Below are 27,847 nucleotides of genomic sequence, written 5' to 3' on the forward strand. Positions count from 1 at the left end.
GTACATGTAGGAAAGGTATAGAACAGATAGCTTGTGATGGATTGTATCCAAAGTACTTTGGGGGAAGCTCCACTTAAGGAATGAAATTTTCCCACTTCACCCTCTGGCTGCAACTCACTATGCCCCCTGGCCTCAAGAGTCTATGGACCATCTGGAATAGCAGAGTGTCCGCTGTGCATGAATATGCGATAGAAGTGGGAAATTGATGAAGAGTCCAATCCCTTGTGCTAAGTGAAAGTTCAAACCTGATATACATTGTTCCTAAATCAAATTGACCTTTAATACTGTGTCATTTTATAGGATGCTTAATTCTTTTTGTAATTTTTCTCCTGAATTTGTTCATAAGAGGGAACAGCATCAGCCCCATTTCCTTGCAAGACAAAAAGGCAGTAAGATATGAAAGCAGTACATAGGAGGTCATTCAGCAATGACAACACCAGCAATAGCACTCAAGAGGCCCGATGCCATGCTTTGGCTTTCTTGAATAGCCCAGATTCTCTCCTTCAAGACCCTTGTGAAATTATTTATAGGGCATTTTCTCACATAGTCGGTAGGACATCAAATATTTCTAATTATATCCAGTCATGTCAAATGACAATTATGTCTTTAGTCCAGTTTGCCAAACAATGCTTTATGAAGAAAGGTTAGCCAAAATGCCTTGGGTGAAGAATGGCTGGCGCGGAGGACAGGGGCTGGTACTTGGGCTCGTGCAACAGTATAAAAGGGTGCCTAGGATAAATCTGCCTTGTTCTTCTTAAGATATTTAATAAGTAAGTGCTGGGAGGGGGTATGGGGAGATATGGAGGGGTATGTGAAGGGGGAGCACCCCCTGATTTCTACACATGGCATTTCATTCCTTCTGCACCAGCAATGATTGCAAAAGGATTGACTGTGTGAGCAGTGTGCCCATACATTTCTGGTCAGTAGTCATTAAGGGAAATCTTTTAAAAATGGATCAGTGGTGAGCAATTCACTTTTTTTAATTTTGCAGTATTAGGCAGTGTTGAGCCTGTGCACCACCCATTCTGTACATCAGGAGGTAAGCCTGGGATTTTCTCATTCTTGGTGAAAGAGGGGGAATATACAGAGAAATGCCCCTCTTGGGTGTAAGCTGGAGGGACACTTTTTACTACTGATATTTGGCATGAAATGAATTTTGTGATCCAGTTGTGGTGCATGCCATTCGCTGTGACTGTTGTGTGAAGTCTTATTAACAAGTGCTCCTCTCCTTCAAGCATGTGCTAGGAATTCCTGCCTTTACTGCCTTTTAGGACATTATCAGAAAATTTTACCGCCAGCGGTAGGGTTGCCAGATCCCCCCCCCCTTCCCCCCGGTCACTGACAGGAGTTGAGGAAAAGGTTGCCAGATTCTGGAGATGTGTCAATGGAGCCTGGGAAGGGCACAATCTTCAGTGGGCCCAATGCCACAAAGCCCACCCTACAAGGCATCCATTTTCTCCAGAGAAACTGATCTCTATAGTCTGGAAATGAGATGTAGTTCTGGAGGATTCCCAGGCATCCCTTGAAGCAGACAAACAGTTAGAAAGCAGGCCTTGCCATTTTTTTAAAGGATGGAATCTCTCTGGGAACAGAAAGTTATGTTTGATTATATTATTATTTTTTAGTGCATTTTTATCCTGCCTTTTCCTCAGGAAGGTTACATGGTTCCCTCTCTTCCTTGTAACAATGCCATGAGATAGGTTAGGCTGAGAGAAAATGACTGGCCCAAGATCACCCCGTAAATTTCATGGCAAGTGGCGGTTTATACCCAAATCTCCTAGTCCAGCATTCTGGCATCCATATCCATAGTCTGGTTTTTTCACTTATTTTTATCTCAGCCATGTGAGGTGGTCACTGAAGTTATTCCTCTCTTTCCATTAGTTTATATAACCATTTTGACAAGCCAAAATGAAGTTTCTCATGCGGTGTCTAAAAGGTCTCTATTAGAGCCATTTTAGTCTAGATAAACTCCATTTGTGTGAAGTTCAATAAAAATGGAGAAAAGGACAGCTGTTATGTTTGAGCAGGGAAGGAAGGAGACATGGTATAGCCTGATCTCATCAGGTTTCAGAAGCTAAACAGGGTCATAACTTGGAAGGCAGACCACCATGAAAGATCCTGCAGAGAAAGGTAGTAGCAGAGCACTCACGTTTCTCGCTTGCCCTGAAAGCTCCTCACTGGGGTAGACTTGATGGCACTTTACTTACACATGATTGAACATGACTTTGTGCGCAATCCTGTCATGGGGCATTTTCAGAGACAACATTTAAACTCATATGCTATCAATATCCTCAGTTCCCCTCCCCCCCAATAAAATGGGGGGGGGGGAAGGAAAAACTCAACTAATAATTAAAAAGATAAGAAAAAGATAGGAACAGAGCTGGGGACACAGTAGGTTCAGAAAATAGTCTCAGTTTATGACCAGCGAGTTTGAAAAACTAATAATTGTTTAGTCTTGCTGGATTCTGCTCTCCTGTTAGAAAAAACAGGTTTCCTGACAGCAAGGATTTTTTTTCCTAGTTACATCTTTCTACTTGGAGGTACCTGATCTGACCATGTAGATCCATACTTTAGTAAACTTGAGGCTAAATTTACTGTAGTGTGCTTTGCATGGGCTGCTCTTGAAGACAATCAGAAAACTGCAGCAGGTGCAAAATGCAGCAGCCCATTTTTTATCTAGCTGGAGGGATCATGTCAATCCTATTCTGAGGTTCCTCCACTAGTTTCTGTTTCCAGTTCAAGGTACAGGAACTCACCTTTAAAGACTTTCATGACTTGTGACCTACAACATCAGAAGGACTGCCTCTCCCTTCATATCCCTGTGCGGCAGCTTCATTCTTCCCAGCAAGGTCTGCTGTCAGTACCCCTCTCATCTAACATTCATCCAGCAACAGTCTGGGCCTGAGCCTTCTCAGTGACTGCCCTCATTCCTCTGGAATAACCTTCTGAAAAGGCTCGGGATACTCCTGCTCTCCTGGGTATTTGTCAGAGCTGTTTTGGAGAGCTTTGGGCCCAGCCTGTGCCTGGGCAAAGGAGAAATACTCTGTAGGTGGAGGCATAAATTGTTTTTATATCCATTGCTGTAATTTTGTCTTATCAGATTGTTTAATATTGTTGTGCCAGGGACCACCAATAAGTTGTTGTTCAAGGAGTGTAATACTTTTTGGGGGTGTATTGTGAGAGGCAGCCCTGCAGATATAATGGTCCGTGAACACTTGGGGCTTTTAAAGGTTAAAACCCAAACCTTGAACTTGACTCAGTACTCCATTGACAGCCATGTAGCTGGTGGAGCACTTGACATATGTTCTCACACTATATAGTTCCTGTGAGGAGCCATGCTGCAGCATTTTGCACCAGTTGGCATTTCTGGGTCAGTCTCCAGGTAGCCCAGCATAGAGTGAGTTACAATAGTCTAATCTGGAGGTGACCGTTGTGTGGACCACTGTAGCTAGGTAAGTAGAGGGGCTGCAACCTGGCCTGGCAAAGATGGAAAAATGTCAGTTTGGCCACCTGTGTGACTTGAGCCTCCATTGGCAAGGAGACATCAACTGTCACCCTCCAAATTCCTGACAGTCAGTGAAGATGTTAATTGCACCCCATCAATAATTGCTAGGTGGCCATTTCTTTTCCCCAGGTCTCCCCGACTCAGTCACAGGACCACTGTCTTTACTGGATTCAACTTCAGACAGCTCTGTTTTGACCATTTTACCGTGGCTGGGTCAGTTGTCAGACCATTTCACTGTGTCAGTTTTATGAATGTAAAAATGTAAATATTTATGAATGTAAAAATTTAGTTTTATGAATGTAAAACATTTACATGCAAGGGCACTATAATGGTGTGATCCTCATGTGAGCTATTTTTCTCTACACTAGTGTTCTTTGCTAAGCCACAGCCATGGGTGACTCTGAGATGGCAGCCTTTGGGCCGGCGGCTCCTTTCCTCCGCAAGTCAGAAAAGGAGAGAATTGAGGCTCAAAATAAACCATTTGATGCCAAGACATCAGTTTTTGTGGTGGACCCAAAGAACTCTTTTGTAAAAGGTACTGTCCAAAGCAGGGAAGCAGGGAAGGTCACAGTTAAGAAAGAAAGTGGTTCAGAGGTAAGTAGTGACACATTAACTTTTATTAAAGTTATTAAAGTTTATTAAAACTTTCTAGCTGAGTGATCTTTTGTTTCCTTCCAGACTGTAACTGTTAAGGATGACCAAGTTTTTCCTATGAATCCTCCCAAATATGACAAAATTGAGGATATGGCCATGATGACCCATCTCCATGAACCTGCTGTCCTGTATAACCTCAAAGAGCGTTATGCAGCCTGGATGATCTATGTGAGTACAGTTGGAAGCTTCCCGCAATATGCACCACTTATAACATTAAAAATGGGAAGTCAACTGACTACTTTTTTTCCTACAGACTTACTCAGGTCTCTTCTGTGTCACTGTCAATCCCTACAAGTGGCTGCCAGTGTACAACCCTGAGGTGGTAGCTGCCTACCGGGGCAAAAAGCGTCAAGAGGCTCCTCCCCATATCTTCTCCATCTCTGATAATGCCTATCAGTTCATGTTAACTGGTGAGTAGGTTGCTAGGTCCTTCCTTGCTGCTGGTGGGGGCAAGGGGGCAAGGGATCCCAGCTCCTAGTTGGGAAACTCCTGGAGATTTGGGGGTGAAGCCTGGGAAGGACAGGAATTTCAGTGGGGTAAAATGTCATACAATCCACCTTCCAGAGTATCCATTTTCTCCAGGGGAACTCATCTCTGTGGTCTGAATGTGAGCTGTAATTCTGGGATACCCACATGAAGGCTGACCTCCCTAACCTAGGAAAGCGAACATGAAGTCGTGATAGGTTGTTAGTTCTTCCTTAGGTGAATGGGTATCTTTTCCAGCCGATTGATGATAGTTGTAGCAAAAATATATGGGTGATTAGTAGCACTGTAGCATTACAGTTAAAAATAGGGCCAGCATCCAATACATCCCATGTAAAGGCCGCGGATATAGCATATCACCAGCCTTCGGATGTATTGGATTGCTATTTTGCTGTAATGCTACAGTGCTATAAATACTTATATATTTTTATGCAACTGCTCATCCATTATATTTTCTGGAAAGGATATATTCTAGGAAACTGGCAACCCTAATCTTAGAATGTTAAAAAAAGATGAAAAAGAACCATTAAAAACATGAGGGTGCTTTAGAAACAACTCAAAAACAGATTGAATGAGCTGTATGATGCACTCATCCCTGTATTGCTTTGCTCAGAATTGGGCCAACAACGGGTAACCTCTGGTTTAGAACAGTAATCTGAAAAGGGCCAAAATCATCATAATCTAAGATTAGCAAGTAATTCAAATAGATTTTAATAAACAAATATGTGATTTTTTCCCCCCTAGATCGTGAGAATCAGTCAATCCTTATCACGTAAGTATACCTCTGCTCTAGCTGATAGCGAGTTTGGTGTGCAGTTCACTGCTTTGTGGTATGCTGTTTTCCATCTTCTTGTCTTGATAGCGGAGAATCCGGTGCTGGAAAGACTGTGAACACAAAACGTGTCATTCAGTACTTTGCAACAATTGCAGCAGCTTCTGATAAGAAGAAGGAAGAACCACAACAAGCAGGCAAGCTAAAGGTGAGTAATGGATCTTGGAGAAGCTGGTACTTTCCTTTTTGTTAACTACTATAGGTTTAAACTAGATAACTTTGCAATAATACTTTTGCAGGGGACGCTTGAAGATCAAATCATCAGTGCTAACCCTTTGCTAGAAGCTTTTGGGAATGCCAAAACCGTGAGGAATGACAACTCCTCCCGCTTTGTAAGTTTCCCTTTCAAAAAATGCATTTTGAGTATATCAGTCAGTGGAACCTTTTTGTTTGTTAGCAGATTTACACCCTGCCCTGTCTACATGGGGAAAGTTAAAAACCATCCATTGAAAAATACAGTTGCAGTCATATGACATTTCTGGTCATGTGAATAAATGCTTAGTTTTATGTCATCTTATCTGACTTTAAATGCTGATGAAATAGTTTTAAAATATCTAAAGAAAAACAGAAAACAAGAACAAAAACTAGATACTGATAAGATATCATTGTAGTCCACGTGAGCCATTAGATAAATAGTTTGGCTTGTGTCAATCTACTGGCATGGTAGTTTCGCAGCAGCCAAAGACAGAGTAACTGTCCAAAGAGGAATGGGGAGGCGCAGTAAGGGAGAAAAAAACAAAAACACACCCACTGCCCAAACCTCCCTGTTGTATCTATGGCTACCAATCTTGATCCTCCTTGATCTCAGATTGCAAATGCCTTAGCAGACCAGGTGCTCAGGAGCCATTGCTCAGGTGCAGCAGAAGGCCATTGCTTTCACCTCCTGCATGTGAGCTCCCAAAGGCACCTGGTGGGCCACTGCGAGTAGCAGAATGCTGGACTAGATGGACTCTGGTCTGATCCAGCAGGCTAGTTCTTATGTTCTTATGTTCTTATCTCAGTGGGCTATGCCAGCATTTTTTCAGATGTAAGCCACCTGCAGCAGAAGGGGGTGTTCCTGGGCAGGAGGCCCTTAGAAAGTCAACTAAAGTCAGGTCTACCCGCAAGAATGCTCCAGAGGAATGCTCTAATCAGTGCTGATGCAGGCTTCTATAGCAGAAGAGGGCTGGTTCAGTGGCAGTGTTTGCATCTGGGTGCACAGAGCCACACAGTGTCCCCCTGCCGGTGATAGTGGTCATTTCACCAGCATAGGTACTACTTACACCATCTGGACTGGCAGTGATGATGGCAGCAGGGTCACGCCAGCTCCACAGTCCTCTTGCTGCTATCACTTGGGTAGCCATAGCTACAGCACTATTTTTCAGCCTAACATAAACTGATTAAGAATAGTAAAGCCCTAGGATTAGAAATGAATATTAATTCTAGACAGCAGAAAGAGACAAATATCAATGTATACAAGCACAAGATTATACTTTTGTCTTTTCCTAAAAATATCCTGTATATTTCAAGGTTGTGCGGGTGTAGGGGTTTTAAGTTTGAACATATGCATGACACCACTGTTGACTGCTAGCCCCCAAAAACAAAACTATTAGTAGTGAAGAAAGATAACTACATTCACTAAATTCCTAGTGAAACTCTGGTAATTAAAGGTCTTATATTATATTACACTGTTTGTGCAAGTTGGGTGTTACCAAAGGCACACTTCAGTCACATAGCTCTTTTGGTCAATGGAAATTGCGAATGTGACTCTCCATGGTCCACAGAACAAGTACCAATGTAATAGATATTCTTGTTTCATGTGTTTAATGCTTTACTTTTATTTAGTACATAGCGACAACAGATTGATGTACAACATTAATATCACATAGCAAATTCTGGAAAAGCATTCTGCAGTTTAAAAAATTCATGGAAAATGTTGTAATTAAGTACTATTTTTCTCCTTTAGGGCAAATTTATCAGAATCCACTTTGGTACTACAGGCAAACTGGCTTCAGCTGATATTGAGACATGTAAGAAATTTGCCAGAAATCCAACCTTCTCTACCACTACCACCCTCAACCTTTTCTTCTCTGTTTTGGATAATTGCATTTCATTGCTTTGCCAGATCTGCTAGAGAAGTCCAGAGTTACTTTCCAGCTGAAAGCTGAAAGAAGCTACCACATATTTTATCAAATCATGTCCAATAAGAAGCCAGAACTGATTGGTAAGAGGCATCATTTTTGGTGATGGCTGCTAATAATCATTTAGCTCAGGGGTCCCCAAACTTTTTAAACAGGGGGCCAGTTCACTGTCCCTCAGACTGTTGGAGGGCCAGACTAAAAAAAACTATGAACAAATTTCTATGCACAAATGATTGTAAAATGTTTGATTTCACCTTTCAGCCTTTCTGTCATGGTCTATTTTTAGAACAGTGGCCAAAGTATGTCAAGTACAGGGTGGGCTCCAAATATTGTGGGGGAGGCTGTGGAATACCTTCCCCTGTAAAAAAAAAAAAGCAGAACTTTTCCCTAATGAAGCATCTCCATCTAACCCAGTGATCAGGTATCTTCCTGGGTTCTCCGCCTCCCTAGCAGCCAGCGAAAGTGATTCTCCACCCAGCCCTGGCCTGATGCCAATGGGAGTGAGGCGGAACAGAAAGCCTGAGAGCAACACATGGAGTAGCCGAGAGGGAAGGGCAGAGCAGGAGTTGCCACGTGTAAGGTTTTCAACTCCTGGGTCAGAAAATTCATGGACATTTGGGGGTGCCATCATGTAATTGCAATCAACAGCCGTTTGGGCTGGTTCCTCCTCTCCCTCTAGCCCCCACTGCACATGAATGGAGCCATCGCCGCCATGCCTGGCGGGCCGGATAAATGCCTTCAGGGGGCCACATTTGGCCCCCGGGCCGTAGTTTGGGGACCCCTGATTTAGCTCCAATGCTAGATTGCATGAAAATAAATCTCTACCTATTGTTTTCTTTATTCAGAGATGCTTCTGATTACTACCAACCCTTATGACTTTCAGTTTGTGAGTCAGGGTGAGATCACTGTAGCTAGCATCAATGACCAGGAAGAGCTTATGGCAACAGACGTAAGTAACATTGAGAACTGATAAATTGAAGTTCTGTAGCACCTTAGAGACCCACAAGAATATTAACCTTTCTAGGCAGATTTCTGATTACTGGTTCACTTAACAGGAAGCCATTGATATCCTCGGTTTCAATGCTGAAGAAAAGACAGCCATTTATAAGCTTACAGGAGCTGTAATGCACTATGGGAACATGAAGTTCAAGCAGAAGCAACGTGAGGAACAGGCTGAGCCAGATGGCACTGAAGGTATTTAGAAGACTTAAGAGGGGTTCTCAGATATCCTAGGAGGAAAAAAGACTCACTCTGTGGAATTCCACATTAAGCCTAAGTGAAAGCATTCAGATGGAAAGTCATACAATTTGGGTTCCCCGAATATTGTAATAGCTGTAAAATCCTCTCCCTTGTGCACAAATCTAAATCTGAAAACTTAATTGTTACAACCCATGTGATTTATTTGCAAAATAACCACAGCTATTTGACAACAAGAGAAACATGTTTCTTCCAGAGGTGGTTGGATGTAAAGGTGCCCTTATGCATGTGAAAAGCATTCCCTGCTCATGGAAAGGCTGTTTTATACCTCACACTAAAACGTGCTGTTAATTATTCATTATTGGACAGAGTTATTGAATGGGATAGCAAAGAATCTAAAATGGCATTTTTCTAGATAAAAATCTAAATAATATTTTCTTTATTTCACATTATTTCACCTTCTTAATACTGGTTCAGTGTTGCATATGTAGTGTTGCCCCCCTTTTTTTCATACATAGCATGTGTGCATGTTTCTGCCACCATTTTACCCTGACAGAATACTTTGAAGTAGAAGAAGAAGAGTTTGGATTTATATCCCCCCTTTCTCTCCTGTAAGGAGACTCAAAAGGACTTACTATCTCCTTACCCTTCCCTCCTTACAACAAACACCCTGTGAGGTAGGTGGGGCTGAGAGACCTCCGAAGAACAGTCTAAGCCAAGGTCACCCAGCTGGCATGTGTTGGAGTGCACAAGCTAATCTGGTTCACCAGATAAGCCTCCACAGCTCAAGTGGCAGATTACTCTGAGACATAAGCACAGTAAGCATTGTAAGTGAGCAATCTGATTTCCCTGGTAGAAGTTTGAAACCAATCACAACACCACACTGTCTCTTAAAATTTGAAATTATGGAGTAAACCATACCTTTGATTTTTATTATTTCCATGATTTTGCATTGTATCACTACTATGGGATATTAGTATTTCAATTATTATTGACTAATTAATGTTCCTATGTTGACATAGCATTAATCTCTGGTCATTATTCAGTTGCTGACAAGGCTGCCTACCTCATGAACCTCAACTCAGCAGACCTGCTTAAAGCTCTCTGCTATCCTCGAGTCAAAGTCGGCAACGAGTATGTCACCAAAGGCCAAACTGTCCAGCAGGTAATGATCCAATAGACAGCACCCATGGTTTGATTTGACAAGTAGTAGCTTGCTGCCTGAGAAAAAGGGCATCAGAAAGTAGTTTAACAAAAAAGATTAAAACAAACATTTCCCTCTTCTGTATATGATGACTCCTGTCTTTATTTGGTCTTTCCAGGTGTATAATAATGTGGGCGCTCTGGGAAAAGCTGTCTATGAGAAGATGTTCTTATGGATGGTTGTTCGTATTAATCAGCAACTGGATACAAAGCAACCTAGACAGTACTTCATTGGTGTGCTGGACATTGCTGGCTTTGAGATCTTTGATGTAAGGAAATAGCCATAAGGTCAAAAATATAATGCTATAAGGGAAATTTTTTACACTAAATCAATGAACCATTCTGCACAACACAAATAAAATATTTTGAGACTGGAATATAAAATGTTTTGGGCAGGAATTCTGTATGCAAAATGTTTTGAAAACCCAGTCTTCCAGCCTTTCTTTTCCCCTAAGATGTTGTCAAAACATTTCCTGCTTGCTGTGCAGAAGCAGGAAATATTTTCTTTTTCCTACCTGAGTTCAAATAGCTCTTACATTCATTTTCATTGCTCACGCCTGGCATTTTTTGTCCCGCTGCAGAGATTCTCTGCCCTGCTAGCCATTTGGTGAAGGTTTCCCTCAGAGGTTTCCTCTGCTTGCAGCTCATTTATGTACTCTGTAAAATACATGAATAAAGTTGCCTGGTGATCTCACACACGTGTTGTTTTTCTTTTTCTTTTTGGTTTAAGGGAGCTGCATTCGAAGTTATGATGACACAGTATGAGAATTGAAAATATGCATATATTTTGAGTCTCCATAGCTTTGAAAACATCTCCCTCAAAACAAAAACAAAGGAAAAATGACATGTGTGTGGGATCGCCAGGCAAAACTAACTTTATGTACTTTACAGAATGCATGTGGGTAAGCTGCAAGCAGAGGAAATCTCTGAGGCAAACCTTAACCAAGTGGAAACAGCACAGAGAATCTCTGCAGTAGCACAAAATGGAGGGTGCAATAGATGAAACTGACAAGTTTGGTTGTGGGGGTGGGGGGGACTGTTTTGATCTAAAATGCTTTCTTCATCCATGCTGTGCAGAAGCAAAAAGTCGAAACAACTATTTATTAAAACATTTCCAAGATGTTTTAAATCCTTTGTGTGGAATGGACCAATCTTATATCACATTATGAGAAGCTACGTATGACTTCCCTACTCTGATCCTACACCTGTAACTTCTAGATCTTAAGATCTTCTAGATCTTAAAAAGAAAAATATATATAACAAAGTAGAACATTTGTACATGCTTCAAAATGTGCAGGAAGTTAGGATTAATTTTACAAAATGACACATTTACAATAGCACTGTGGAAACATTTTTGTATGGGAGAAAATATTGGCAGAAAGGAACAGAAACGTACAGAGGTACAAAGATCTAGATTTAACCATACACATGCAAACATCTCAAAAGGCTGAAAATAGTCAGTGTAAGCATTTAATTGGTGCATTCTGTAGACATGTATCTGTAGCCATTCTACCGAAAGACAGATTCTTGAGACAAGCCTAGGCCACTGAGGATAATAAATGCCTTGGTGAATCGCAATGAGTGTTAGCATAAAAAATAAGCCTGTTCTTTTTTCTTTTCTTTTGTGTAGTTCAATAGCTTGGAACAGCTATGTATCAACTTCACCAATGAGAAACTACAACAGTTTTTCAACCATCACATGTTTGTGCTAGAGCAAGAGGAGTACAAGAAAGAAGGAATTGAATGGGAGTTCATTGACTTTGGAATGGACCTGGCAGCCTGCATAGAACTCATTGAGAAGGTAACTTCAGCAGTACAAATATGCAGCATACTTTGACATCTTTTGGTTGCTAGGTTTCACATGGAAGAGCCAATATATATAATTACGCCCACAAGCACTGTTTTCTGCAAAGCAGAGAGCTGCTGATAGAGGTCAAATGGATGAGTGGTATGGCAGCAAGTAACTTTCCTCTTAATCTGAAACTTTGAGGCTTTTCTGTCCATCCTTTATTTTGTGCAACTCAGCTGCTAAATAGGATCTAGGTGTCTGTTGCTACAGAATCAGTTTCGTGGAACTTGCTGAGAAAATATATTTTTTACAAAAAAGTAGTGCTGTGCAGAATTGTGCTTGTGCAAATGTCATAGGCACCATAACGTTATTTTTCATTTAATATTGTTAGTGCTAACAATAAGGTATTTATAACATTTTTTTCCTATGGAACAGTGTTAAAATAATAGTGCATTAGTCTGAAAAACAGCAAATCATCATAAAATAATAAAAGCCATGTACACATCCCGTTTTATGAACTGTTAAAGGGTTTATTGGGTTTTTGGAAAAATTATTGATTGTTGAGTGTTAGGATATTGGTCCGAATGTGACATAATGTGGGTTAGAACATTTCCTATATATCTACTCTTTTGTGAGAATTGTATAGTGTGATTTAACGTGAAGATGATACAATCTGAAAAGAAACCAGAGGGGTATGATGCATCTTATACAATCATATGTTTTTGATGTGAGAAGAATGTTTCCTGACATGGCTAGATGCAGGGGATGTTTGGCTCCATCCCACTACATAATGAAGAATAACATGTTGGTGCCAGTAGAGTGGCAGCAGGATGCTTCTTACACACTGCCCAATGAGTAAGAAGTTGGAGGGGGGCAGATTTAGGACCATTATACCAGTGTCTTGGTACTTTCCTATTTTCCCCACACTTGAGAAGTACAGTCAGTTGACTGCTTTGGGACCAAGTAGGAATTCTGTGGGTTCCTGACAAATTCACAGCAATTAGCTGGTTGCAGAGGCGGAGCTTCCACAAGGCGGCCCAGGGACAAATGCCCCAGGCGGGCCCCTATTTGGTTGGGCCCCCCAACACTCCTCCTACTTTGTCCCTCAGCCCAGCCCTACCAGGCTGCCACTTCAGCTGGCGGAGGCTCCACCAGCTGAAGGAGCGGCTTAGCGGGGCCTCCACAAGACATCCCTCAGCCCGGCCCCACCCTGCCAGGCCACTGCATGATGAAAAAGTTTTTGCCACAGCTAGAGATAAATGAGAGACCCCATTTAATTTAAGGATTTCAACATTTCCAAGCTGGCCTGATGTTACAATCTAAAGTAATCTTTACCATCAGGGAAGTTTCCAGGCTGTGACTATAGTCCATCTGAACTGCTTAAACTTGATGCAGTTTGATGGGCTTCCTTTTTGGCACATCTATTTACTCAGACAAATCAGACTGAGAAAATACCTGATAGTTGGAAATTAGCAATTATAATTCTGTTTTTTAAAAAGAGGGATCAAAAATTATTCAACTAATTATCATCCTATAAACTTACTCTCTGTTGTTGACAGTGACATTTAAAAATTAGTTGCCCCTACGTACTATGCAAGATACAGCTGGCAAACTCTTTCTTCTCTTGGTTTTCTTGTAGCCAATGGGCATTTTCTCCATCCTAGAGGAAGAGTGCATGTTCCCCAAGGCGACTGACACATCTTTCAAGAACAAACTTTATGACCAGCATCTTGGTAAATCAAACAATTTCCAGAAGCCAAAGCCTGCCAAAGGCAAAGCAGAGGCCCACTTCTCCCTGGTGCACTATGCTGGGACTGTGGATTACAACATCAGTGGGTGGCTGGACAAGAACAAGGACCCCCTGAATGAAACTGTTGTGGGGCTGTACCAGAAATCATCCATGAAGACCCTGGCCTTATTGTTTGCTGATCGCCCTACAGATGCTGGTAAGGGCCCCATGGTCAATATTTGTGTGTGCAGAGATCTTTATTGAGATGGGAAATTTTTAATATTTAAATGGAATGGAACTGAATTTCCAAAAATACCAGTTTCCCCTAACTTCATATCACATGATAGAACAATTAACTAAAGACCTTATTAAAATAGCTGAATATGGACAGAACACCTGAATCAAGAATTTGTAAAATGCAAATATTATTCAAGAACCAATCAGATTTTCTTTGCTTCAGATACAGGATCAATACCTATTAGTGTTGACCCACCAAAATGAATCCAGCCCATCAGGGAAATTTGGTAGCTTGGCAAACACTTTATTATGTATTTATTAATTAAAAGTTTTCATATGCTTCCCTTTTTTCCATCTCAGGATCCAAGGTGACCAAAAACAGAATAAAATGAATAAACATTGTAACAGGTATTTTTAAATTAAAAAAAAAAACACTGAAAACCTATCATGCCATAATCAGCAGGGTATTCCCTTTTGCCCTTTTCAGGCTGCCCCAAAGGCTCTCCAGAATACCTCTATTTGCAGTCTCACAAGAGAACCATTGTAGCAAAGCCAGTGTAGGAAAGTCCTTAGGAGTACTAGATCCCTTGACATCAACTAGGAGGCTATTCTAAATGCATGGAGCATTTACAGAAAGATCTCAGTTGAGACTGTTGCCAAATGTGCCTTAGACAAGGGAGGACTGACATTAGATCTTGGTGGGAGGAGCAAAGCTACAGAACACAAACCTAGAAAAGGAAGTGATCTTTCAAGTAGAGGGGCCTCAGGCCATAAAGGTCTTTAAAGGTCTGTAAAAATTAAAAAAATATTTAATAAATCTAGGAACTGTTATATATTTTTATGTGCATTTCAGAGGGTGGCGGCGGAGGTGCCAAGAAAGGGGCCAAGAAGAAGGGTTCTTCCTTCCAGACAGTCTCTGCTCTTTTCAGGGTATAGTAGAATCCCATACATCTTTTTTTTTAGTTTGAAAAATGCATTATGAAATACCATTTTCTATATTTTTGTGCATTTATCTAAAAGCCTCTTTGAATGTTCTGAAGTAGATACTGAACCTAAGTTAATGCAGTATCTATCTTTAATTAGTTTCTGGTCACAGAGTTAAACTATATCCACTTCATTCCACTCAACTCTGAAAAAGTTACATTCCTTATCCATAAAAATTATCTAAAATGATTAAAAAAACACCCACACATTTGGTTGTGGTGGGCTTTCCGGGCTTTGTGGCCGTGGTCTGGTAGATCTTGCTCCTAACGTTTCGCCTGCATCTGTGGCTGCCATCTTCAGAGGTGTAGCACCCACACATTTATTTATGTGGGGAAAAAACACAGACATGTTTATTGATGTTCTTTTAAAACTATTTGGCATTCTAAAACTTTGTATATCAGCACAGAAGTTCATACTACAATAGAAACTAGTTGTTCTTAAATATGAACGTGAGGTTGTTTCCCTAAAAGATCTTATTCAACATATCAAAGAAAAAAGACTTAACTGGGATTTCTTGTAAACCAGATTGTTGCCCAAAATATTTGTTTCTGCCCTATAGGAGAACTTGAACAAACTGATGACTAATCTGAGAAGCACTCACCCCCACTTTGTACGCTGCCTTATTCCCAATGAAACAAAAACACCTGGTAGGTATTGTGGTGTAAAGATATGTGGATACAACAGTATTTGGGTCTCTGGCTTGGTGCTAATTTATGCATTGATTTTTTAAAAGGTGCAATGGAACATGAGCTTGTACTGCACCAGCTGAGATGTAACGGTGTGTTAGAAGGCATCCGAATTTGCAGAAAGGGATTTCCCAGCAGGATAATTTATGCTGATTTCAAACAGAGGTTAGATTAGGCTTCTTAATGTAACTTTTTAAAGTATTTGACAATTTTCAGTTTAATTTTTTTGTACTATAAGACTAGATTTGTTTAGATATCCCTTTTTAATGATTCCCCCCTCAATCTACCCTAAATATCCTTAGGGACATCAGGTATTTTATAATAGTCTTTTGAGTTCATTTCTGTCGAAGTAATTCCTTGACATGGTTTCCAGGACAAACAACTAATACTGTTATAAAACAGCTAAATTTAATGGCAAGACATCCACATCTATGGTTTCTTCCAACAGATACAAGGTTCTAAATGCAAGTGCAATCCCAGAAGGCCAATTTATTGATAGCAAGAAAGCTTCTGAGAAGCTTCTTGGATCCATTGATGTAGACCACACCCAGTATAAATTTGGACACACTAAGGTAATTTTTTCTATATATAAAAATTCAACATCTGGGTTTCTTGAAACTATGTTGAAACTATCAACCTTAATAACATCCAATACAAATTTGGACATATCAAGGTATGAGCTATTTTTGATGCAAGCCTTGCATAGAGTGAGAGATTTTGTGATATTTCTTTGCTTCAGGTATTCTTCAAAGCTGGTCTCTTGGGTCTTCTAGAAGAAATGAGAGATGACAAATTGGCACAGCTGATTACTCGGACACAAGCTATGTGCCGTGGTTTCTTATCACGGGTAGAGTACAAGAAAATGTTGGAGAGGAGGTATGAACTCCACAACTACTTAGGAAAGCGATACCTGAGTGCTTGGCTTGTTTATCACACATGGCTTAATATGTATTTTATCTTTGTTAACAGAGAGGCTATCTTTACGATTCAGTACAATATCCGTTCATTCATGAATGTCAAGACCTGGCCTTGGATGAAATTGTACTTTAAGATCAAGCCTCTGCTGAAAAGTGCCGAGTCCGAGAAGGAGATGGCCAACATGAAGGAAGAGTTTGAGAAAACTAAGGAGGACCTTGCTAAGTCAGAGGCCAAACGGAAGGAACTGGAAGAAAAAATGGTGTCTCTGATGCAAGAGAAAAATGACTTGCAGCTCCAAGTCCAAGCTGTAAGCATTACTGGTGACTTAAAATTTGCATTTTTAATCTCACTTAAAGCATGTTTATGTGTATAAGGAGCTCAAACATTGCATTAGAAAGTCTGGGAATAGAAGTGCTTCATTTTTTCTTCTCTACATACCTTTTCTTACCATAGTTGGTGTAAAGCTGTGTATGATGTGTCTAGTCTTAAAGGCATTTTGTGTATACATATACACATATAATAAATTTGCTTTTGGGTATGATATATAAGCCATAAACATTAGATCCTGCTCCAATATATATGTTTAATATGAGCTACCCAGTTTCAAATATCTGCCATGTTCATTTCAATGCTGGAAATATGTTATATTGTGTCAGTATGCTGGTTTTTGCACTAGAAATAAAAGGTTATACTCAGGATCTGGTTATATGGTTATAGCTCTGGATTCAAAACCCTGACACTGTTCTGGGATGCACATGTTTTTCACCTCTAGGAATCAGATGGCTTGGCAGATGCTGAGGAGAGGTGCGACCAGCTGATCAAAACCAAAATCCAGCTGGAAGCCAAAATTAAAGAGCTGACGGAACGAGCAGAAGATGAAGAGGAAATGAATGCTGAGTTGACAGCCAAGAAGAGGAAGCTGGAAGATGAATGCTCAGAGCTGAAGAAAGACATTGATGATGATCTCTTACCACGAAGGTTGACACTTTAGCCAAGGTTTGAAAAAAGGAAAAGCATGCCACTGAGAACAAGGTACTGGCCAGAATACCTTCAAATCTGTAGCGAGTAGTCAAAATGTACCACCCTCATTGCATAGCATGATCAAATTCTGGATGTATTTCCATTCTGAAAGGTGAAAAACCTTACTGAGGAGATGGCAGTTTTGGATGAGAACATTGCCAAACTGACCAAGGAAAAGAAAGCCCTCCAAGAAGCCCATCAACAGACCTTGGATGACCTGCAGGCAGAAGAGGACAAAGTGAATTCTCTGACCAAAGCAAAGACCAAGCTGGAGCAGCAAGTGGATGATGTGAGCACAATAATATGGGGAATAATAGCTCTGAGATGGTGGTCAATTTCTGTTGGCAGGGTCTTTATGACTTCTTTCTCTTCAGCTTGAAGGGTCTCTGGAGCAAGAAAAGAAGCTCCGCATGGACCTTGAAAGAGCCAAGAGGAAACTTGAAGGAGATCTGAAGCTGGCCCAGGAATCTACAATGGATTTGGAGAATGACAAACAGCAGCTGGATGAAAAGCTTAAGAAGTAAGTATGGCTTTCTTTGGAAGATTTGTGTGGAGGTCATTGTACCACACATTTAATTTGGACTCTTTGTACCAGACCTTAGATATGAACTTTCACACATTATGTTTTGTCATGAAAAGGAAAGACTTTGAAATCAGCCAACTCCAAAGCAAAATTGAAGACGAGCAGGCCTTAGGCTCTCAGCTTCAGAAGAAGATCAAGGAGCTACAGGCAAGTTGCAACATGGCCTCCTTGGGACTGAGTGAATTAACTTGTCTGAGAAGCATCTTTGACTCCTAATGGTTGCTTTTTTGTTTCCAGGCCCGTATTGAAGAACTAGAGGAGGAGATTGAGGCTGAACGTGCCTCTCGGGCCAAAGCAGAGAAGCAGCGGGCTGATCTCTCCAGGGAACTTGAAGAGATCAGTGAACGCCTGGAGGAAGCTGGTGGGGCAACTTCAGCTCAGATTGAGATGAACAAGAAACGTGAGGCAGAATTCCAGAAACTGCGTCGAGACCTTGAAGAAGTAACTCTTCATCATGAAGCTACAACTGCTGCCCTCCGCAAGAAGCATGCAGACAGCACAGCTGAACTTGGGGAACAAATTGATAGCCTCCAACGAGTTAAACAGAAGCTGGAGAAGGAAAAGAGTGAGCTGAAGATGGAGATTGATGACCTTGCTAGCAACATGGAATCTGTCTCTAAAGCTAAGGTGTGCTTCAGCAGTGACATAGTGGTTACTCTATGTACTCTAATCTGGAGGAACTGAGTTTGATTCCCCACTCTGCCGCTTGAGCTATGGAGACTTATCTAGGGGATTCAGATTAGCCCAGTGGTGGTGAACCTACGGCATGGGTGCCAGAAGTGGCACTCAGAGCCCTCTCTCTGTTAGCACGCTGCGCCACAAATTACTATCCTATCCCCTAAGGCTGGCCACAAACGAGCCGCTGGGCTCGATTATTAGCATTAAACCTAAGACCTAGTTTTGGTGAAGCAGTGTAGGTAACCCTGTTAAGCGCTGTTAAACCCCACTGATTTTCATGCAAAGAACTAAAGCGCAATCCTTTACCTGGGAGTAAGCTCGGTTGCTGGCAATGGGACTTGCTTCTGAGCAAACCCTCCTAGGGTCGTGATTCACCCGTGGGAAGAGTTGCACAGTTGCCTCAAAGCAAAGCCACCGACTACCACCAAGCTTACTCCCAAGCAACGCACACCTCGAAGCCAACCGTTTTTTCTAAACTAAAACCTCAGTATTCAGGTTAAATTGCCGTGTTGGCACTTTGTGATAAATAAGTGGGTTTTGGGTTGCAATTCAGTCTCGAAAAGGTTCACCATCACTGGATTAGCCTGTGCACTCTAATGCACGCCAGCTGGGTGACTTAGGGCTAGTTGCAGTTCTTCTGAGCTCTCTCAGCCCCACCTGCCTCACATGGTGTTTGTTGTGAGGGGAGAAGAGAAAGGAGTTTGTAAGCCCCTTTGAGTCTCCTTACAGGAGAAAAAGGAGGGATATAAATCCAACTCTTCTTCTTCTTCTTCTTCTTCTTCTTCTTCTTCTTCTTCTTCTTCTTCTTCTTCTTCTTCTTCTTCTTCTTCTTCTTCTTCTTCTTCTTCTTCTTCTCCTTCTTCTCCTTCTTCTTTGCCAACTTAGGTTATGGCTATTTTCAGCCAGTTTTTTTTTTCAAAAGAAGAGCAACATGTTTTACAGCACCCACATAATATTGACTTCTGACTGTCTACTTTCCAATTTTTCCTCAGTTTTGCTTTGCTTTTTCCCAAAGTTACTTTGCTCTGATCTTTCTAGAAAGATCTAAGGAGATTAATACATTCTGGCAATGTCTGCTTTTTCAAACCTCCTAACCGCATTGGTTAATAATAATGATAATAATAGTTAACAATGATAGACAATAAATAATTGGTGCTATTTTAATGCTGGATAATTGTGGTATAGTTTGTACTTTGGTTTTTTTCAAGCTGGGCAAAATGCCCTCCACAGAAATGGTGTTCATGAGGGAATGACTGAGAGTAGAAGTGTGTAGAAAATATCCTTGTGAATGCCTCTACATTCACAGTAGCAATAAATTCACAACACAGAATCACCATTGCATAGATGCAGCCTTAATGTAAAATTACCATTATTAAATATTTATAACTTTACGTTGGACTGGGGTCAGATCATCATTAAAAAAAAATTATTTTAGCACCTGAGAAAAACTGAAGGAATAAAAGAGTATTTTTTTAAAAAAAATTCCAGTCAGTATACAGTGTACATTTTGGCTCTTATTTTCCTTGTGTTGAGTAAACTACATGTTTCTAAGTCCATTGAAGTCAAAAGGCCAGAGGCGTAGCAAGGGGGGAAAGCGCCCAGTGCACTGGTGCATCCTCTGCCCCTGCCACGCCAATGTTCACCCCCCGTCCCACCCCAGAACACCCCATCCCATCCCAGAATGCCCCCATCATGCCCTGGAATGTCTTCGGCACACCCCCACAGGGGCGCATGCCCAGTGCATCCCACCCTCCTTTCACCTTGGAGCTATGCCTCTGCAAAAGACCTAGAAGGGCATAACTTGAGTAGGATAGCATTGATAATGTAATATACATTCACGATCTCTCAAAGTTATTTTTTATTAATAAATACTTACCTCATTGTCCAGAGATTCATGCTTATAAAACATTGTTTTTTTATTCCTCATTTAAATATCTAAGTATGATGCATTTTGACACTTCATATATCCTTATCAAGCATTTTAAGGTGTTGCAAAATATATCCTCTTAATATGAAACAAAATAGCATCAGCTAACATGATTCTTTTTCCCATTTAGGCCAACCTTGAAAAGATGTGCCGCACCTTAGAAGATCAACTCAGTGAACTTAAAACAAAGGAAGAAGAACACCAGCGTCTTATCAATGACTTGAATGCTCAAAGAGCTCGTTTACAGACTGAATCAGGTAGGAAACTAGGCAAAAGATTTAATACAAAGATCCTGGGTTACTGGGAGAAGGACAGCAAAAGATAGCAATCTGTAACTATGAACACTGATATATTTATTAAATTATTGGCTGAAATGATTACTTTGGTAAACTGAAAATGGTTAAATTTAAAGAGTTTCTAATTTTAAATAACACATTTTTAATTCAAAGCCAAGTCACTTAAGGTAAATTCTACTATATCTTCTCTTCTTCAGGTGAATTCTCACGGCAGGTAGATGAAAAGGATGCTTTGATTTCCCAGCTCTCAAGAGGAAAGCAAGCTTTTACTCAACAAATTGAAGAACTAAAAAGGCAACTTGAGGAAGAGACAAAGGTGTGCATTTTCAGTCATGAGTTTCTTTTAATGTCTTTCATGTTGTCAGCATTCTGCGTCCTGGATACCTTCTTTATCACCATCTTCCTAATATAAGACTAACCTTGCTTATAGATTTATCAATGCTTTATCCATCAGATACCCTCTGTGCTAATGCCTTCTACTAATCTTATTGATGGACAGTTTTCCCCCCTGTTTTGGTGAATATTTGCATATTCAAACAATACTATATTAATTCTGTAGGCTAAGAATGCTCTGGCCCATGGTTTGCAATCTGCTCGACATGATTGTGATCTCCTTCGAGAACAATATGAAGAAGAGCAGGAAGCCAAGGCTGAACTCCAACGTGCCTTGTCAAAGGCCAATAGTGAAGTTGCCCAGTGGAGAACTAAATACGAAACTGATGCTATTCAGCGGACAGAGGAACTGGAGGAGGCCAAGTATGTAGAAGCTCTCACGCCAATAATTTGCTTTATTGGGTGAATCGAAAATGTATGGTTGTTTAAGCATAATTAGAAAGAATGCATCCATTTACTGCAGCCTATTGATAGAAGAACAAATTCAGAAATGGGCTGTTTGATCTGGGTTTTTTATTAAGAGAGAATATTGTATGTTTATGCAGAGTACTGTAGGCATAAATTGTAGCTATGGAACTGACTTGAACTGGATGGCCATGCAAATCCAAGCTTTCTTGAGTGAGACATATTTTCTAGTCCAGGGGTCCCCAACCTTTTTGAGCCTATGAGTGCCTGGAATTCTGAAGTTTGTGGTGTGAACACTCTTAAAACGGCTGCTGCAGGAGGCAGAGTCAACCACAAAACACCAGAAAGTGAGTTTACACATAATCTCTTCAACATTCCTGGCAGAAGCTATTTATAACAGGATGCCTTTTAACCTGCACAGCCAGTCAGAAGCCGTGTTGTGCAAAAGCACCCCCCTAGCCTAGTCCACTTTCTAAAAGCACATGGCATGCATTAGGAAAGGCATCTAGGGGTGCCATGATGCCCATGAGTACCATGCTGGGGTACCATGGAGTACCATGAGTACCCTGATCTAGACATACTTCAATCTGAAAGCATAAATGTATTTGATGAGGGCAGTTACAAGGCAGGACTGAGGTCATCAGTTGGTCATCAGTTTTAGGGGCTGAGGAGTCAGCTTGTCCTGGGTAGGACTGCACTTTCCCCAAATGAGCTGGTCATAGACTGGCAGAAGAACGAAAAGATCTGTGATTACAGAAATGGAAATCGGGCACTTATCTACACTCTGATCAAATTCACATTAGATTTCTATATTGCATTGTGGGTCTGCTACTTAAAACTATTCCAAAGTTTCAGTTGGTTTAAAATTTATAGCAACATTGCAGTCTGGCTTAAAGGATGCAAAAGAGATTTAAACGAGTTTACATCCAGATACAAAGAGCACTAGATCTTATTTTTAAAACACTGTATGGGACCAGGATACTAGAAAGACTGCCTACTTTCATACAAACCTGTGTATTAGTTTCAGCACCAATTATCAACACCTTCAGATGCAATATGAACAGTCAAGGTCTTTCTTGTAGTGGTATCTGAAATGTGGAATACTTGCCTCTTAGCACTGTGACTTAAGGTTTAAGCATAATGTGAAAATAGTACATTGCCTTGGGGGTTTTCTTTACCTGGTTTAGCTCTTCTTACCTGCATGCTTTTAGCTAGTATACTACAACCTTTGATGATACTGACCTACTTTGAATCCCCTTTGATTGACTGGCTGGTTTTTAGTAGACCTGGGATCTACATATTTCAAATAAAAATGTGTTTGGACAAGACTGTATACCTATTTTGCCTTAAATGCTCACATACCCCACTCACGGCTTCCATTCTACAGCTGAATCTGATATTTTAACCCTTCGTGAACAATGTTTTCTATCTCATTAGGAAAAAGCTTGCCCAGCGCCTGCAGGATGCTGAAGAACACGTGGAGGCTGTGAATTCCAAGTGTGCTTCCCTCGAGAAGACAAAGCAGAGACTTCAGAATGAAGTGGAGGACCTCATGATTGATGTGGAAAGGTCCAATGCAGCCTGTGCAGCTCTAGATAAGAAGCAGAAGAACTTTGATAAGGTAGACAGAAATTGGATTACTGGCCAAGATCAGAGTTTGGAAAATAGTATCTAAGGTCCTTGCTTATATTTTCTTGATGGTATTTTACAGGTTCTGGCAGAATGGAAGCAGAAGTATGAGGAAACTCAGTCAGAACTGGAAGCTTCCCAGAAGGAGTCTCGCTCTCTGAGCACGGAGCTCTTCAAGATGAAGAATGCTTATGAGGAGTCCTTGGATCAGCTGGAAACGCTGAAACGCGAGAACAAGAACCTGCAGCGTAAGAAAGTCCATAATTTTTACAGAGGCTTTCAAAACGGAATAGTTTTATTTGTAGGAGGAGGCTTCTGTTTATTTTGTATGCAATTATTTTTCTCTTAGGCTATTTTTGGGTGCAACCCACACCTCTTGATAAAAACATTTCCACTGATTTTAGTAACTGGTTAGCTGCTCATTATGTGATCTGCATATGTCTCAATGGAGGAATAGTCTCATCAGTTTTCTATCTGACATTGTTCATGTGTGCCAACAGAGGAGATTTCTGACCTGACGGAACAAATTGCTGAAAATGGGAAGACTATTCATGAACTGGAGAAAGTGAAGAAACAAATTGAGCAAGAGAAAACAGATCTCCAAACTGCTTTAGAGGAAGCTGAGGTATGTAAACTATTATACTCAAGTCTTTTATGGAATAATTCTGCAGACATGATGTGTTAAGTGCTAGGTGGTCAGTGGTATTTCAATCTCAATCTAAATGCTGTGGATATATTTTACTGTTGACTTATTAAAAAGAATACACAACTTTTGTTGTTGTTAAGGCCTCACTGGAACATGAAGAAGGCAAAATCCTCCGCATTCAACTTGAGCTTAACCAGGTGAAGTCTGAGGTTGACAGGAGAATCTCTGGGTGTGAGAAGGATGAGGGAAATTGATCACGCTTGAAGAGGGGAATCCTCACCTGAGAGTGGTAGGAGTCCATGCAGAGTACACTGGATGCTGAGACGACTAGGAGTAGAAATGATGCCTCTAATGCCCCAAGTTAAGAAGAAGATGGAGGGAGATCTGAATGAAATGGAAATCCAGCTGAGCCATGCCAACCGCCAAGCTGCCGAGGCACTAAAGAACCTTAGGAACACACAAGGACTGCTCAAGGTACTCTTAAATTACATTATTCCATTACATTATAAATAATAGTGGCTATTGCTGTACAAAGAATGCCAATTGTACTACATGATTTCAAAATCATTTTCCAGGACACACAACTGCATTTGGATGATGCTCTAAGAAGCCAGGAAGACTTAAAGGAGCAGGTGGCCATGGTGGAGCGCAGGGCTAACCTGATGCAGGCTGAGATTGAAGAGCTCCGGGCAGCCCTGGAACAGACAGAAAGGGGCAGGAAAGTGGCTGAACAGGAGCTCCTGGATGCCAGTGAACGTGTGCAGCTCCTCCACACACAGGTCAGTTTCTAGACTCCAGTATGGTCATAGAAGACCTAAAGTAGACAGCACAGGTGACTGGACAGTAGCTATTTTTGTGATCTTGAAATGGTCATTGCAAGTTGTTCATCCTGCCTAATAGAGAAATATATGTGAAATGCCCGCCCACCAGAGGCCCACCAGGCATCTAGTCTCCTGGAGTTTGGGTTCCTGATGAAGCCTGATCTTTTCACCCGGTTGTTTGGCAGATTTCCCCCCTTTGCCACTGGGATGGAGGTGTCTCAAGATGTCCCATTTACACCTCCTTCTTTTGGGGGTGGTTGAGGTGGGAGCTTTAAAACTTGGAATGGTTTATAGTTTTAGGTTTGGTTTTTATTCGGTGGGATTTTATTATGGCTTTTATTGTAAGCTGCAGTGATACTGTAGTAAATTGCAGGGAATATATCTAAATAATAAATAAATACACATGTCCAGTCCTTTTGAAAATGATATTGGATGCATTTTCTTTGTACAGATGCTTTGTGACATGGCCAAGTGTCTCCAGTATATCTGGTCAATAAAAATTCCAGTCATACCAATGAAGGTTACACCAGCAAAATAACTTTTTCTTTGGAGGTTTCAGATCAAATGTTGGAGGGATTATAACAGTCTACAGCTGTTGACCTTACTGCCTGTGAAACTGCCAGGAATACTCTCCACCCCCCAAAGAAGAATTAAACTTATTCTGAAGACATGTCACTCTAGGGCTAATCTCAGGGTATTTATATTATTTTATTATTTTGAACAGAACACCAGCTTGATCAATACCAAGAAGAAACTGGAAACAGACATTGCGCAAATCCAGGGTGAAATGGAAGAGACAATTCAAGAAGCACGCAATGCAGACGAGAAGGCCAAGAAGGCCATCACTGATGTAAGAGGAAGGGGTTTTTTTAAAGTATAACCTGGCTTTCATTGGCATGGCTGGTTTATTGAATTGGACTGAATGTATTATTAATAGGCAGCCATGATGGCAGAGGAGCTGAAGAAGGAACAAGACACCAGCGCTCACCTGGAGAGGATGAAGAAGAATCTTGATCAGACTGTGAAGGACCTGCAACACCGTCTTGATGAGGCAGAGCAGCTGGCACTAAAAGGAGGAAAGAAACAGATCCAGAAACTGGAGGCTAGAGTGTGTATAGCTCATATATGAGCAGTATCCATTCATTTTGATACTTATATAATAATTACCACAGATTTATTATCTTGTCTGTCAGTCTTCTTTTTCTCAACTACTTTGCCTGTGCAATGTGAGAGTCTGCATCTTGCATTGCATCTTTCACCAAATAGTTCAAAGTGGCATATGTAGTTGTCCTTTTTTCATTTAGCCCTCACAACTATATGAGGAATGCTTGGCTGATGCTGAAAAATAGGCCCAAGGACCTGCTGTGGGCTTCCTGGCTGGGTTGAAGTTTGAGGCCAGATCTCCCTAATCCTGACACTCTGGCCCCTTCTGCACACACAAAATAATGTGTTTCAAACCACTTTCACAACTGTTTGAAAGTGGATTTTGCTATTCCAGTGGATTTTGCTATTTCAAAGGGCACTGAAAGCAGTTTGAAAGTGCATTATTCTAACCAGAATACTAGAATCATAGAGTTTGAATGGGTCAAGTACTTTCTTGATGTAAGTACTACATCATGTCCAACCCCTGATCCCAGATGAGTGTTTGTCCACTCTTTGCTTAAAGACTGTCAGTGAAGGGAGCTCACCACCTCCCTAGGCAGCTGATTCCACCATTGTACAACCCTTATTGGAAAAAAAAGTTTGCTGGGCATCTTACTAGCAGATCCATTTGGATGGACTATATATGAGTAGGATGGAAGGGAAGATGGAAAGAATATAGGGTTACCAATTAGGCAGTAGATCAAGGTAAGGATCACAGTGAGTAAGAGAGGGAAGTAGGACCCATGGCAGTTGGTAAAATAAATTTTGATTGGCATTCACCTGTCTACCACCTACAGCTCATCTTTATGACTTTTCAATATCAATTCCCGTGGTCTAATCCATGTTTTATGTGTGACATGATACCAGGCAAATTGCAAAAATCTTCATTTTTGAATTTCAGGTGCGTGAACTAGAATCTGAATTTGAGAATGAGCAGAAACGCAGTGCTGAGGCCATCAAAGGTGTGCGAAAGTATGAGAGACGTGTCAAGGAGCTGACCTATCAGGTAAGAAAGTAGTTTTTTTCAAATGCTTTTGGAAAAATGACAATAATGGGAATTAGTGTTTTGTATATTATCCCTTTCTTTTTTATTTTAGTCTGAAGAGGACCGGAAGAATGTTGTGAGGCTCCAGGACCTGGTCGATAAACTCCAGCTCAAAGTAAAAGCATACAAGCGACAAGCTGAAGAGGCTGTAAGTACTACATAGAACACTGCTACACAGTACATGTACTAACATGTACATTCTGCTAACAACCACACTAGCTAAAATTATTAAATTATTTTGAACAGAATATGATTCAAATTACATTTGAATCTTGTGCATACATGGTGCTGTCATCCTCCTGTGTTCACTGGGGGTCACATGGAACTTTGCTCTAATAGGGATTGTACAATTTGCCTCAATGTTGGGAAGTGCAATCTTTGTTTTACAGTTTGAGTTTTCAGAATACTTTTCAATGCTTTGAAATAATTCAAAGTGACTATGGGTTTTGTGTATTAGGCCTTACATATCTCTTTGTTCCTAGGAGGAACAATCCAATGTGAATATTTCCAAGTTCCGCAAGATTCAGCATGAGCTGGAAGAGGCTGAGGAACGGGCTGATATTGCAGAGTCCCAGGTTAATAAACTACGGGTGAAAAGCCGAGAAGTACATAAGAAAGTTGTAAGCGAAGAGTAATCTCAGCCAGAAAATGCAGAGTGATTGAAGAGGTGCACAAAATGTGAAGCTCTTTGTCACTTGTTGTATTTATTATTTTTCCCTAGTCTTAGAAAATAAAGGTGGTAGAGAACTTTGCATACTAAAAGCTGGTGTGACTTTTCTTTTTAATTTCATTCCTCAGTGAAACATGGTGTACTTCACTCTATCCCATTCAACTTCTAGTTCCTTGTAACCATGCAGATGTGCTCTATTAACCATGCCTGAAAATAAGGGCCAGTTAGGTGAGTCCACTTAGCCACCACAACTA

The 27,847-nt window shown here is 40.9% G+C and overlaps 1 pseudogene; it reads left to right on the forward strand.

The window, feature by feature from the left end:
- Positions 1-991: 991 nt before the first annotated feature.
- On the forward strand, positions 992-27,685 carry LOC125429054 (annotated as a pseudogene).
- Positions 27,686-27,847: the final 162 nt, after the last annotated feature.

Source organism: Sphaerodactylus townsendi, linkage group LG03 (assembly GCF_021028975.2).
Source record: "Sphaerodactylus townsendi isolate TG3544 linkage group LG03, MPM_Stown_v2.3, whole genome shotgun sequence".
Lineage (NCBI taxonomy): Eukaryota > Metazoa > Chordata > Lepidosauria > Squamata > Sphaerodactylidae > Sphaerodactylus > Sphaerodactylus townsendi.